This window comes from Ahaetulla prasina, chromosome 5, assembly GCF_028640845.1.
Source record: "Ahaetulla prasina isolate Xishuangbanna chromosome 5, ASM2864084v1, whole genome shotgun sequence".
Lineage (NCBI taxonomy): Eukaryota > Metazoa > Chordata > Lepidosauria > Squamata > Colubridae > Ahaetulla > Ahaetulla prasina.
The window spans coordinates 127,843,059-127,859,546 of record NC_080543.1 but is presented as its reverse complement, the minus strand read 5'-3'; positions in this window follow the sequence as shown (position 1 = coordinate 127,859,546).

The window sequence follows — 16,488 nt, the reverse complement described above, 5'->3', positions numbered from 1 at the left end:
TATCAAATTAACATAGTTGTTGCATACTTTTGCTTATATATATTTTTCTTTTATGATGAGTTGTTGTTTTATGTCGATGTTTGTGTATACTGTTGTGACAAAATGAAATTAAAAAATGTATCTGGTACTCACAGGTGAGTTCTACTTACCTTTACTACCATTCACAATGGGGCCGTGTGCACATGCTTGCTTTGCTCATCCAGGTGGGTGGGCGGAGCCTCCCACCGATTTTACTATGGGTTTTATAGAACCAGACTGTTGTGTCTCGTCTGATCTCACCACCACAGCCGGGGTCTGCTTATCTGCTTCCGAATGCTGAAGAATGTCCTAGCATGCCTCCCGGCCCCAGCCCTGGCTCCATGCCCAGACAGGCTGAAGAGGGGGCATCTCCCGGCCCCAGCCCTGGCTCCATGCCCAGACAGGCTGAAGAAGAGCAAGTATCTCCAGCCCCCAGCTCTGGCTCCATGCCCAGGCAAATGGAGCAACTAGACCCCTCCCCCTCCTCCACAGCATGTGAGCCTGAGGAAGGTCTATTACCAACAGCTGCCGATTGGAGTGACCCTCGCTTCAGAAGAATTGATAGGCGGCAGCATCAGAAGGAAGGGAGGGGCAGGCCTGGATAAGTGCTGAGTCATGGAGCCACACCCCATGGCCTATATAAAGGATCTGCTTTCTGGCAGTCTCTGAGTCAGGCAAAGTCTAAACATATCTTGCTGAAGTCACTTTCTAGTCTCCTGCCTGCCTTGAGGACTTTGCTAGGACTTTGGCAGAGCTACAGAGGCACGCCTGATTCGGATTTTCCTGACCTGGCCGTCAGCGGAGAAGTGGGACACGACACAGACAGAACCGGGAGAAACCTCTGCTGGTACTAAGTCATATAGGGCTTGATTAAAAGCTTCCATTGCATTGGCCCCATAGGCAATCAGTCTAATGAGTGAAGGGAAGGGCATGATGCTACTAAAAATGTTCCTCCATTTTAGTAGCTAGGTAGCTTCATTAGGCTTTCCTGCTATGCCCTGTATGTATGAATATAGGTAAAGGTAAAGCTAAAGGTTCCACTAGCACCATATGTGCTAGCCGTTCCCGATTCTAGGGGGCAGTTCTCATCTTTGTTTCAAAGCCGAAGAGCCAGTGCTGTCTGAAGACGTCTCTGTGGTCATGTGGCCAGCATGACTAAATGCCAAAGGCTCACGGAACGCTGTTACTTTCCCACCAAAGGTGGTTCCTATTTTTCTACTTGCATTTTTTACGTGCTTTTGAACTGCTAGGTTGGCAGAAGCTGGGACAAGTAATGGGAGCTCACCCTGTTACGCGGCACTAGGGATTTGAACCGCTGAACTGCCGACCTTTTGATCGACAAGCTCAGCGTCTTAGCCACTGAGTCTATATATATAAAACCACAAATAATGGGGTTATCCAATTTGGAATTAAGAGTCATGAGCATGAATGCAACACTTGTGCCATTGTTTGGCCAAACAGAATCACACACAAGTATTCTCATGCTGTCAGGGTTCCAAGTAATACACCCATAGCAAACAGAACTCTGAGGCAGGTGGATTCCTCAAATAATAGTTTTATTGGATATATCATATTGGCACAGGCTGGTGAAAACAGACTATGTTCCCATGGTTTTCACCTAATTAAAAATAAAAGTTTTCTCCCTTCCCAAACAATCAGTTGTATAGTCCAATCAAGGTGTTATCCAGTTGCCTGGTAACTTCACTCCTCCTCTCTCCGATCACCTGTGGGAATGTCCTTGGTTCCCAGGAGAAATTATTTTGTTTTGGCTACAAAACCCCAGATACTGAGCTAGATTTTAATTTACGGGTTTTAAATTGGGTTTTATTTTCATATTTTTAATTTAGGCTTTTATAATAAGTTTTTTAATTGTTTTTAGACTGTATTTATCTATTTTTAAATGCCTGTAAACCGCCCTGAGTCCTTCGGGAGATAGGGCGGTATATAAATTTAAATAAAAGTTTTCTCCCTTCCCAAACAATCAGTTGTACAGTCCAATCAAGGTGTTATCCAGTTGCCTGGTAACTTCACTCCTCCTCTCTCCGATCACCTGTGGGAATGTCCTTGGTTCCCAGGAGAAATTATTTTGTTTTGGCTACAAAACCCCAGATATCTCTATTCCCCTCTCCCAATCCTTCAGCTCCAGTGTGGCAACACTGAAGCCTCAAAATGGCCTCGGTCAGCTTCAGGGTTGACACATGCTATATGTTGTAAGTTCTATAAACTAATGGCTACCAGGTTAGCATATGCCAAGAAATGAAATCATTTTCTTATAGTTTTGATGGATACGATAAGAATGGATAATTCTTCACCAGCCACTAGAATTATGAAGGATGTTGTTTAATCCATGGGCTGAACATTTTAAATACTTTATTATACTTTAAATTCAAAAAATGTATCACTATGATTTCACAAATGGCAAGCCTTCACCTTTACTCAGTACAGTACACACAAACACACACACATACACACACACAAAGACAGATGCAAGTAGATCTAGGAAAAGGGGACCCCTGATTCAGTGGTGAAATCCAATTTTTTTAACTACCGGTTCTGTGGGCGTGGCTTGGTAGGCGTGGCTTGGTGGGCGTTGCAGGCGAAGGATACTGCAAATTCTCTGTTCCCACCCCACTCCAGAGGAAGGATATTGCAAAATCCCCATTCCCACCCCAGTCTGGGGCCAGCCAGATGTAGTATTTACCGGTTCTCCGAACTACTCAAAATTTCTGCTACCGGTTCTCCGAACTGCTCAAAATTTCTGCTACCAGTTCGTCAGAACCTGATGGATTTCACCCCTGCCCTGATTCCAAATCACAGAACAGATTTAATTGACATTCTCATTCCCAAACAATAGCAAGATCAGAGTGTAGTCTTCCTTCAGAATTCAAACTTCCAAACAATCCCCCCAAGGATTAAAGCTGCATTTTTATTGTTGCTGCTGTCATCATTAGACATGAGTTATAATCTGTAATATTATCCAGAAAATCTTAAATAGTCCGCTGAGGAATCCGTAAAGAATTTTGGATAAGGAATTTTTCAATCAAGAAAGCTTCAGAGCCATACCTTGAATTTTTTTTAAACTGACAAGCTAATTGTGTGCATGTCATCACAGTAAAGGACTCGAATGCCTAAGACAACAAAATTGACTGCAAAACAAAAATTTGGAAATATATTTTTTTAAAAAAGCAATACAGAGTAAACAAACAAGTAACACCCGCCCACTCCTAAATGAGTATTCTCAGTTTCGGGTGCATTTCAGCACGGCGTCTTGTGGGATATTAATTGCACAAAATGAAAACGCAGATTGCTTGTTATGCACAAAATTATCAACTCGTTTTCATTATTGCCAAAAATTATATTGATGGACAGCCATTTGTCTAAAATGGTATAGGGTCTCCTGCCTGAACAGAGCGGAATGGGACAACTTGCCACTGACAACTCACTGCAGCCAACATGCCATGGCCAACTCATCATGGCCAACTCACCACAGTCCACATACTGTGGCCAACTTGGCATGGTCAACTCACCGCAGCCAACTCCCTGCAAGACAACTTGCCATGGCTAACTTGCTATGGGACAACTAGCCACAGAACAATTTAACAATTCCATTTAATTATTTAAAATAGATCTAGACACAATTCTAGACACAAGAACAGTTTTTTCCCGAAGGCCATCACTCTGCTAAACAAATAATTCCCTCAACACTGTCAAACTATTTACTGAATCTGCACTACTATTAATCTTCTCATCGTTCCCATCACCAATCTCCTCCCACTTATGACTGTATGACTATAACTTGTTGCTGGCAATCCTTATGATTTACATTGATATATTGACCATCAATTGTGTTGTAAATGTTGTACCTTGATGAACGTATCTTTTCTTTTATGTACACTCAGAGCATATGCACCAAGACAAATTCCTTGTGTGTCCAATCACACTTGGCCAATAAAAAGTCTATTCTATTCTATTCTATTCTATTCTAAAACAAACAAATAAAAATATTCGAATTTTTGCAATTTCTATTTCATTCTGTCCCTCCTTTTGCATCCTTTCTTTAATGATTTTATCCCATTATTTCTTTGATATAAGTGTAAATCTGATATTAGTGGAACACATGGTGAGTTGGCTGTGGCAAGTTGCCTGTGGTGAATTGTCTTAGACCTTGAGCAGGGGTGTGGACTAGAAGACCTTCCAACTCTGTTTTTCTGTTATTCATCATATTTGAACACACACATGTCCCAGTTTTGGATCTATACCTATTTCTATTTTCCAGAATAAGATAAAAGCATTTTTTAAAATTTGTCCCTGCTTTATCTTATCAAATTTACCTATCCATTTGCCCATCTGACTATCACTTGCCCTGGATATATAATGTCTTCTTCTTCTTCTTGTTCTTCTTCTTCTTCTTCTTCTTCTTCTTCTTCTTCTTCTTCTTCTTCTTCTTCTTCTTCTTCTTCTTCTTCTTCCTCCTCCTCCTCCTCCTCCTCCTCCTCCTCCTCCTCCTCCTCCTCCTCTTCCTCCTCCTCCTCCTTCTTCTTCTTCTTCTTCTTCTTCCTCCTCCTCTTCTTCTTCCACCCATCATTTTATATAAGCAACCTTCTGTAATAAGTAAACTAATTTAATCATCAATATAAATTTACCTACCCTGCAGGACTATTAATTTTAATTTATTTGTCTGAGACCTTTCATAGCCTCTGATATTAGAAGGAAACCGAATGCTTTAGACCTCACACAAATGCAGCCACAGCATTTATCTGCTTTTCATTAAAAAGCACACAAGCACACAAAAATGCTTACATATGGTTGTGCATGTGTATTTGTGTGTGCGTGTTTGTGTGGCTGTTTTATGAACCAGATTTGTTCAAATCAAACCAGCTCTTAAAGCAATAGTGCCTTTCAATGTTATTTGCAAACATTCTCTTATTAATGCTGATCAGTGACCATGATAAAATTATCACTATTACATTACACTTTCTTCTCAATGTATTCCTCCAGTTTTATGATTGCTGAAATTGATCCCTTGGATTCAATATTTTATGGAAAGTGTTAAGAAAGAACACTTGTGAGGAAGATCAACAATGAAGGGAAGTGATATACAAAAGATGTAACAAATATAGTATTCCATTTGACTTAGATGATGATGATGGAGGAGGAGGAGGAGGAGGAGGAGGAGGAGGAGGAGGAGGAGGAGGAGGAGAAGGAGAAGGAGAAGGAGAAGGAGAAGGAGAAGGAGAAGGAGAAGGAGAAGGAGAAGAAGAATTACATGCCAATGAAAGTTTACTGATTGAGCATTTCATATGTATTCAGCAGTACAAATGGAATGTGTTAATAATGGAAACATCCAACAATACCTTAATTTGAAAACTGATAGTGGAAATTGTGTGACTATATTTCCACATTTAGGGTGGCCTAGAGGTGAAGATGAGTGGCATGGTGGCCTAAAGATGGAGACACTTGCATCCATTTAGAAACTATTTCATGAGGGGTTATTGATGTTCTCTGCGCTTGGTTGGTTTTTTTTGCAGATGTTTCATTACCCAAACTAGATAACATCGTCACTTCTAGTAAAGAATGGGGTTTACTCTCAGTTTATATTCTAGTGTTTAGAATAGAATAGAATAAAAGAGTTGGAAGGGACCTTGGAAGTCCTCTAACCCAACCCGCTGCTTAGGCAGGAAACCCTACACCACTTCAGACAAATGGTTATCCAACATCTTCTTAAAAACTTCCCTTGCTGGAGCATTCACAACTTCTGGAGGCAAGTTATTCCACTGATTAATTGTTCTCTAACTGTCAGGAAATTTCTCCTTAGTTCTAGATTGCTTCTCTCCTTGATTAGTTTCCACCCATTGCTTCTTGTTCTACCCTCTGGTGCTTTGGAGAATAGCTTGACTCCCTCTTCTTTGTGGCAGCCCTGAGATACTGGAACACTGCTATCATGTCTCCCCTAGACCTTCTTTTCATTAAGCTAGACATACCCAGTCCACTAATCAACTTTGTTGCTTTTCTCTGCACTCTCTAGTGCCTTGCTGTGAGGTGGTCTTAGAAGTTCTTTGTTTGACTACCCCAGGGTAAGCCATTAGAATATAAACTGAGAGCAAACCCAATTCTTTACTAGCTAAGTTACCTAGTTTGGGTAACAGAACGTCTGCAAGAAAACAAGCAAGCTCAGAGAGCACACCAAATTTCAACATTGAGCTACAAATATTGTCCTTTATTGGTATATTTCACGTCTGTTTGGCGCCGGGAAGCAGAGGGTGTGATACACATCATGCTTAATCGCATCAAGTGTATAACTATGTTTTTTACATTTGCACTGTAAAAACCGCATAACCTATTTGACTATAACTGTCTTGGACAACAAATTTCAAAATGTGAGAGGATTAAAAAAAAAAAATCCTTCCCAAATAAAGGTTTTGCATATTCTTAGTGCAGACAGCGGGACCGGCGTGTCTAAATCTCATATAAGGTGTCCATCACTTCACTCAGAAGAAAAAAATGCCCTTATCTCTATTTCGGTATGTCAAGAATAGTATTGCCAATCTATTTTGACAGATGGCAGATTATTTTTCCAAGAGATTTTTTTTTCACACATGTTTTCACTAGTGCTTGCAGAGGTCTTCCACTGAACCTACTGCCTGAGGGTACAAATTAAAATGTAAACCCGCGAAATATCAATAAAACTGTCAAAACTATATATTTCTCCCAGGATATATACTTTAAGAAAATCATGGCTTTCGGGCAACAGTTCCTGGCTATAAGATCGCAGATGCTATCAAGATTCATTATTCGGAGATATTATTATGGCACTATACCTGTTGATAAGAGAATTTTTGGACTTTACGGGAATTGGAACATGAACTGTTCAGGTATCCCCTGTATTAACTCATGCAGAAAGAAATGCTCATATATAGTCCTATCCAGTGGTGGGATTCACATACTGTAGTAACCAGTTCGTCCAGCACCGGAAATGTGAGCACACCCATGTGCACGCTCACTTCACTCGTGGGCGTGTCATCCACACATGCATGTGGCATCAAAAAACATGGCAATTCACTTGTGCACACCATCCACGCATGTGTGCAGCATCAAAAACACAGTGGTATAGGACGGGATTGCGCCCAGGCAAGTGGGAGGTCTTCCACTGAACCTACTGCCTGAGGGTACAAATTAAAATGTAAACCCGCGAAATATCAATAAAACTGTCAAAACTATATATTTCTCCCAGGATATATACTTTAAGAAAATCATGGCTTTCGGGCAACAGTTCCTGGCTATAAGATCGCAGATGCTATCAAGATTCATTATTCGGAGATATTATTATGGCACTATACCTGTTGATAAGAGAATTTTTGGACTTTACGGGAATTGGAACATGAACTGTTCAGGTATCCCCTGTATTAACTCATGCAGAAAGAAATGTTCATATATAGTCCTATCCAGTGGTGGGATTCACATACTGTAGTAACACCTGCCAGCACCGGAAATGTGAGCACATCCATGTGCACGCTCACTTCACTCGTGGGCGTGTCATCCACACATGCATGTGGCATCAAAAAACATGGCAATTCACTTGTGCACACCATCCACGCATGTGTGCGGCATCAAAAACACAGTGGTATAGTACGGGATTGCGCCCAGGCAAGTGGGAGGGGGCGGGCCCGGGCCCACCCACAGGTCACCATTACTGGTTCTCCTGAACCGGTCTGAAGCAGCTGAATACCACCTCTGGTCCTACCCATAAGGAATTCTTATTTTACTTCTTTTGGAAGAAATATCCATCTGGTTCAGTTCCAAGCAGGGAGAAAGACACCGGAAATATGGAGGCTGATTGGAAAAATGGTTTAATGAAGCAGAGCCATGGGACTGCGTTGCTCCCATATAACACCCATCCTGCGCGGTCTACACTGGCTACCGGTTGTCTTCCGGGTGCAATTCAAGGTTTTGGTTACCATCTTTAAAGCGCTCCATGGCTTAGGACCGGGATACCTTCGAGACCGCCTTCTGCCACCGATGTGAGCACACCCATGTGCACGCTCACTTCACAGAGTGGGCCTCCTCAGGGTGCCGTCGACCAAACAATGTAGGTTGGCGACCCCCAGGAGGGCCTTCTGTGGCATCAAAACACAGTGGTATAGCGACCTTCCTCCAGGATTACGACAACTCCCCGACCTCCGGACCTTCAGACGTGAACTGAAGACTCTATTATTTCAGTGCGCTGGACTAGCCTAAGAATAAAATGTTTTAGCTAAATTTTAATGGGGTTTTTAATAAGTTTTTACCGTTTTTAGTGATTTGGCTTTGATAATATTTAGTTTTAATTGGGTTTTTAATGCTTATTTATTATATTGTTTTTTAATATGCCTGTGAACCACCCTGAGTCCTACGGGAGATGGTGCGGTATAAAAGTATGATTAATAAATAAATAAATAAATAAGCAACATGGTCCTGATGCAGCTGGCCACATGGGATTTGAACATGAGTTTCCTGTTCCTGTGCAAGCTATTGGCTGCTGTGGGGGTCATACAGCTTGCTGGGTGATGCAATGTCTCCAGGTGATTTTGTAATGCGGCGAGCCCTGCTGCTAGATAATCTTACAATGTCCTGGAAGGTCATGTCTTAATCCCATTGCCCTGGAGCTGAAGGTCTTTTGTTTTGTAGATAGCCTGGCCCAGTTCTTCTCAATGGGCACCATATATCTGCTGGGGACAGGGAGCTGAAGCTCCGAGTTTCTGTTTCCCTTAAGATTTCTATTTCTCTTTTATGGGAAATATAATATTCAGCCTTTTTTAATATTTCCTAAAATATTTCATTCTTCTAGAAGAAGGGTGGGTGCTAACTTTCTACTCTTCTTCTCCTTCTTCTTCTCTTTCTTCTTCTTCTTCTTCTTCTTCTTCTTCTTCTTCTTCTTCTTCTTCTTCTTCTTTTCTTCTTCTTCTTCTTCTTCTTCTTCTCCTTCTCCTTCTCCTTCTTCTTCTTCTTCTTCTTTTTTTTTGCTAACTGAGCACCAAATCTTCTGCTTGGACTAAACCATAGACGACACTAATTAAAATCAAAGGGCAGATTAATCCCTTCATAAGCTGTTTGTCTTTGTTGAGAAAAGTCTGAACAACCTTGTTACTTTTGATAACTTTAAGCCACTGATTCCCAGCACCCTGACAGATAGCTGAGCGTGTAAAAACATACCTCTGTATTTGGAGATTGGCTTAGCTGGCTTTATAGAGATTATTAAGGATGTTAAAGTGAAATGTTAGTCTTTCTTTAAAGCCTTGTGTTTCCTCCAGTAATTAAGAGGCAATTGCATATGTGCCATGCTGGCTCTCCCTCTATGTTATTGAAAACAGCCAACACAAGACAATGTCAAGGTTTCCTGGCTTGGATATAAAAGTCTCCTGTTTGTGTAAAAGAAGACATCACTGTTGTTTTTTCTTCTTCTTCCAATGTCTTAATGAAAAGAAAAAAAACCGACACTTCTTTTATGAGGGCATCATGAATTTGCTGAGCATTAATTTTCAAGAGCATTCCTGTACCTTTCAGGTTTCCATTAGCAGCTAAATAAATATACAATATAAAAGTGGCACAATGGAAAAGGCATGAAAAAACATACAGAACAAAGCATTCTCCTGCATCACAGTTTGTTGGAATTTATTGTAGGAATATATTTCTATGCAACAACTACAATATTATTCAGCCAGTAGACGGCAGTGTTTACAAGTCTGGATCTATGGTGTATACTCTGTGCTCTTTTGTTTTAAGTAGAGCATCCTGTTTCCTGTTATACTTAAATAGTTGAGCAGTAAAGCACATGGTGACTGTGTGCTTTGTTTGCTCTGTGGTGCTATATATAAACAGAATTTCTAACTCCTTTACACCAGCATTCATAAGTCCATCAGAAGGGCCAAGAATGAAGCCCAGAACCTTGCATCTCTTGATAGTAACACTATCCCTTGCAACCAACCGGAGTGCTTCATTTTCAGTATTACTACTTGGAGAAGGTACTTAGTGTACTATTAAAGGCTAGAAAGTTTTAGGTATGAAACTAGCTAGGTGACTTTGAGCCAATTTCTCTCTCTTTTTTTTTTGGCCCTAGAAAGAAGCAGACCGGTTAGCCACACCAATGATGAAAATGTTCTCAACAAGTCTGCATGGAATTGGCCATGTAGGACACTGCAAGTCATGATTGACTCAAAATGCCTACATGTATTTATGCTTTGGGGGAACTTCTATATATCCTGTCTCTTTAGTAATCTTCCAGGTGCCTGTTTCCATTTCCTTTTTGCATCAAACTGGAAGAAGGAGCTATATCAGTGGTGAAATGTAAAATTTGTTGCTACCGATTCTGTGGGAATGGCTTGGTGGGCGTGGCTTGGTGGGGGGGTCATGTGACCGGGTGGGCGTGGTCAACTTTTTCTTTTTTTACTTTTTTAAAGCATTTTCTTATTACTGGTTTGGGCGAATAGATAGTAAAAAATGCTTCAAAAAAGAAAAAGAAGAGGTTCCGACGATAACAGCTATGCCGCACGAACATAGAAACTTTTTTTAAAACTTTTTTTAAAGTCTTTTTTTACTACCGGTAGTTTTTATCACTATCTGTTCACCCAAGCTGGAGTGAACCAGTAGCATTTCATCCCTGGCTGAAATTCTAGAAATACTTTTTTTGAGGCAAAAAAAAAAAAATCCCCTTCCTTTCAATGGTATCTTATTTTCAGAGACTACCTAGATGAATCCCTGCTATTATCTTGGCGAGGATTTTAAAAAGTGGATTGCCATTGCTTCCTTCCTAGGGTTGAGAGAAGGTGAGCGGCCCAAAGTCGCTCAGCTGGCTTTGTGCCTATGGCAAACAGCTTAATCGGGTGGGGTTTTTTTTTAGTCATTTTCTGGGCTGGGAATGTATGCAGGCTTTTGCCCACATAAAGAGCTATTGGAAAAACACATATAGAGTGTACTGGACAAATGGGGATTGTTTCTCTCCCTCCCTCCCTCTGTGTGAGTGTGTGTGTGTGTGTGTGTGTGTGTGTGTGTGTGTGTGTGTTATAATACAGAGAATATTCAGAATGAATTGTATGCATAAGTAAACTAGCATATTCCAAGGCCAGAGGTGAGCAGTCCAAAGGCATTGTACATCTGGGACCTGACTTCACTTCTTTCATAGCACTATTAATAAATTGTAAACACTCACATAGGACATAAACCAGCTAAGGTTATATGCATTTGGCTGTGATTACTTTGATGGGAAAATGAACCACAAGCTTAAATGTTCTCTTTTCAAATTGAATGTACTGATTTTTTTTAAAAAAAATTATTGTTTTCAAAGGCCAATCACAAATATCACACACACAAAAAATATTGGAAAATTGCCATTAGACAATAAATGGTAGAAACTTAACACAAGACTATCCAAAGATAAATTTGATTTAAAGGGTGATGAGTTCATTCACCTTTTCCAAGCAAAATGTGAGGAAATTTGAAAAACGAAAATAACTGAAATAGCTTTAATACTACTAAAGTGTAATTTCTCACAAATCAACACAGATCTGGGTTTTGACATCTGTTCAAATATTAAAAGAAGTAATATGATTTTTCAGTAAAATGAGCAAATGTGTTTTGTGGCTTTCATCTACGATAAAATGATGGGATTTTGATATTGAAATATGATAAAATATGTGTGATTGATTGATGAACAAGCTCTCAAGAATTCTTTTGACTGCACATAAATATCAAAACCAGTCTTTAGACATTATCCCTATTAAGCAGCTAGTCAGTTTATGCTAAAATCTCTTCACAATAGATGGCCAAATCTTTAGCTTTTTAATATTCTATCTGGAATAAAAGCATTAAATCAGATTTACTAATAAAACGCATTTGTTCAGATAATGTAATGTTCACTCTAAGGAGTTAATGGAGAATTAAATGAACCACTCGCAACTAATAGTTATCTGTAAAAAAAAAACATATCTTATATCGATGACTAAAGGATTCTTATTAACTGGTTAATTATGAGTCTTTTCAACCAAGGAAATGTATAAATGAAAAAAAGAAACTATATCAGAACTGCATGGGTATGGATTTTAAGGTACCTGATTGCTAAAATACCACTTAAGTGAACTATGATCCATTTTTGGGGAGCATGGCTTGTGATTAGTGGTTGATTAAGCGAATAAAATAGAATAGAATAGAATAGAATAGAATAGAATAGAATAGAATAGAATAACAGAGTTGGAAGGGACCTTGGAGGTCTTCTAGTCCAACCCCCTGCTTAGGCAGGAAATCCTACACCACTTCAGACAAATGGTTATCCAACATCTTCTTAAAAACTTCCAGTGTTGGAGCATTCACAACTTCTGGAGGCAAGTTGTTCCACTGATTAATTGTTCTAATTGTCAGGAAATTTCTCCTTAGTTCTAAATTGCTTCTCTCCTTGATTAGTTTCCACCCATTGCTTCTTGTCCTACCTTCAGGTGCCTTGGAGAATAGTTTGACTGCCTCTTCTTTGTGGCAACATCTGAGATATTGGAACACTGCTATCATGTCTCCCCTAGTCCTTCTTTTCATTAAGCTAGACAAAACCAGTTCCTGCAACCGTTCTTCATATGTTTTAGCCTCCAGTCCCCTAATCATCTTTGTTGCATTTCTCTGCACTTTTTCTAGAATCTCAACATATCACTGACTTTATATTGTTGTTCAATTGCCTTAAGCTGCATGGATGTGTTGCAACTCTTATAAGCTTTCAGGATGTTATTTCTGGAAGTTAAAGTAAAGCAAACAACAGAACATCTCTTCTATCCTTCTAGACCTGGATAGTTTGTGACAACATAAGGACTCTAATCTGATGACACATTTAACTCTGCCTGCTTTTCTCCTACAAAGCATGACAGATCAAATGTAAAATTAGAGAAATTAGGTCTTGGCAGTGTGACAAGGGAGATAAAGGTGGGTGCTTATCAGCCTTATCCCGAAGGATTGCGACAGACTTCTGTCGGACTCTTTACAACTCTTTGTGACTCATCTGTGAATGAACAGAAAGAGAATGAATAGAATTCACAGCCGTTGAAATAAAAAGAGGGTTTTGGGGACTAATTGTGTGCTTTTTACTGTCTCAGGAAGCCTAGGTCAGAACAATGGAACTGAGCGTTTACTGGCCAGATACCCTTCCTGATGCCTTTGTGGAGTTAACAGCAGATATTTTCTCTTTGTGCCCTGATAGAGGACCATCCGTCGCTGCCTAGGATGAACTCTCAGCTTCCTGAGTGTGAAGCAACTACTTTACCTCCGGACGTTGCTCTACCTTAGTACGTATATATTTGAAGAATATTAAGGAACTTCAAGGAAGATTAAACATTTTTAAAATTATATTCAAGAGTAGGAAACATTTTGTACTTCCTTACTCGGCACTAGGCTTGATGCTTTCTATGATTTTAGTTCTTCAAAGTACTGAAGGGTTTTGTTTGTGTGGTTTTGTTTTGTTTTTTGTTAAATCATGCTTCTTTCCTAATAAAGTGACGAGGAAAATGTTGTTATTAGCACAAGATGGGAACAGAGCTCTCAAGATGAGAGGAGCAATCAGTAACAAAGTGCAGTAATAAGATAACAATCATGTTATCTTCACATGATGATTCCTTCATTGTGATGGATTTAATAACTACAATATTTTATTACTTCCCTCCTTTTCCTCTCTTGCGGTAATATCCAGTCTCAATTTATGTCAGCGTTTTCCCCTCCCCCACCCCTCATATAAATTTGGCTTCCACTGGTGGCAGATCATTTATATAGCCTTGTTAAAACCCGCATCTTAATGCAGACGCTCTACTGCCATTAACATGCTTAATGACCACAAAAGGAATACAGAATTGGATCAATTAAAGGAGGGAGTTAGCCAACCCCTTGCTTCAAATGTGTGTGGGCCACCACTAATGAAATGGTGCTCTCCCGAGTCCTTGCTGGGAAAATCAAATAAGCCAGGCAGTTAATCAATTGGGACAAACATTACTGCATCATTCTTACAGAGAGGAGATAAAAAGGAAAGAAAGAAGGCATTTGGATGAAGGTAGGGTAGATGGTGCTCATGAACTACATCAATTAAGACACAAGTTATTATTAACCACAATTTTGTATCGGTGATGTTGATTAATCCAAAAGCATGATCCGTGTGTCTTGTCTAATAATAATGCCTATTATTATTTGTTATATCTGGGGAGCATGGTCGCTCATGTGGTTGGAAGGCTGGGCAGGAGGTTAGCAAGACCATGTTTGACACCCAAGAACTGCCATAGGGTGGGGTTGAACTCTCATCCTTCACTCCAGCTCCTGTAGGGAACATGAAAGGAACCCCCAAATGGGTGTATCCGGAGCAATGGTGATGTCACCGGCTAATCCTCTCAACCCAGAAACACCTTGGTGCCTCTGACACACATACAAATGTTATGTCTGTCTGTCTGTCTGTCATCTATATCTATCTATCTATCTATCTAGCTAGCTAGCTAGCTAGCTATCATCTAGCTATCATCTAGCTATCATCTCTCTCCATCCATCATCTACCTAGCTAGCTAGCTAGCTAGTGATCTAGCTAGCTATCTTCTATCTATCTATCTATCTATCTATCTATCTATCTATCTATCTACCCACCCACCCACCCACTCACCTACCTACCTATCATCTGTCTGTCTATCTATCTATCTATCTATCTATCTATCTATCTATCTATCTATCTATCTATCTATCTATCTACCATCTATCCCCTATCTACCTATCTACCTACCTACCATCTATATCATGTTATTTTCCTATTATAGCAAAGAAAAACACATCTGTGTGCTAATAGGAATATACTGATCCAATAAAGATGACACATACAGAAACATGGCTATTTCTTCTTTATGAGAATATCAGTAGCGTGTAGGTTGAATGATGAAGATCTTGGTGCTCAGATGTTTCATTACCTAACCTGTTAACATCACTGGAGGCCTATGAAATGAAAAACTGTGCTTGAAAGATGCCAATTAAGAAGCAATATCAGCTCTTCGAGTGTTGCAAGTTGATATCCTGGGCCACTCTTAAACTAGAGATTACACTAGATTCAGAACCTGGTCTTCAGTTGGAGTTGTTTCATCTGTTCTTCTCTTTGGTTCTTTTTTTAATCTTTCAAGGAGCTTCAGTCCATTCTTTTTTCTTTTCCTTTTTTTTTCATTTGATACCCTATAATTAGTCCCCTGCCTATCTATGATTACATCTAACCTCAATGGTGGTCCATCGTTTTCTTTGATTTTGATTTTGATTTGCTTTTGAAAACTTTCTCTCCCTCTCCCTCCCTCCCTCTCTCTCTCTCTCTCTCTCTTTCTTTCTCTCTCTCTCTTCTTTTCTGATCCTTCCCAAGATTCTTCTGCCAGCTGCTTCCCAAGACTCCTTGGCACCCTCCTTGGGCTCGACTTCCCAAACAACTGATGCAAAGTAGCAATTTGGAAATCCTTGAATCCGCTTTAGAAAATGCCTTAGCAAACTTGAAACACAGCAGCAACTAGAAAATGCTTCTTGATATGTCACTTGCTAAATATTAGAACTCACAGCTCCGTGCTAATAACCAGAAATGTACCTTCATGATTTGGATCCATAATATGCAACTGCTTTCCTTCTAAGGGGAAAAAAAGAAGAAGAACATGACCAGTAATTAAACCTATATTTCACACCATTGCAACAGTGATTCAAGCTCACATTATATTCCTGTTGGTACTTTTGAATGAGGAACATGATACACAATGTGCTTCTCACTTACATAATGCATAAGCTACATTTCATTAATATTAATGCAATTGTAAAAATACCTCCCTGTTCAGTTAGGATTATGCCTATGTGTAAAGGCTGGGAATGGGGGCGGGGGGAGCAGAAAATTAATAATGGAATTAATAGCAATGTCATCTTAATCTTCAGATGAAATATGTGCGTTTATAGAGGATATTTGGGAAGAATAAATTGAGATCCCCAAAGATATTTGCAAATTTCGCCTGTAAGAAAAGTAGTGTTTTGGTTGGCTCGCTTTTTTTTTTTCTTGCAACATGTTCAACAAAAGTGAGAGTTAATCCTGTTTTGTAGTACACACATTTGATTTGTTTTTTGCTTTGATGCCGATCCAGTTTATCAGGATTGCATTTCTAGTTCAGGGTGAAATGTGACCGCAAGGTAGACAGGGAGAAGAGACTATCATATTATCATATCAGAAATATTTTACAAGAAGAGTTCTCCATTCCTCTGAAAACAATAAAATACCTTATCCCACCAGACTCGAAATCCTAGGCTTAGAAAACTTGGAACTCCGTCGCCTTCGACAAGACCTAAGCTTAACTCACAGAATCATCTATTGTAATGTCCTTCCTGTTAAAGACTACTTCAGCTTCAATTGCAATAATACTAGAGCAACTAATAGATTTAAACTTAATGTCAACCGCTTTAATCTAGATTGCAGAAAATATGACTTCT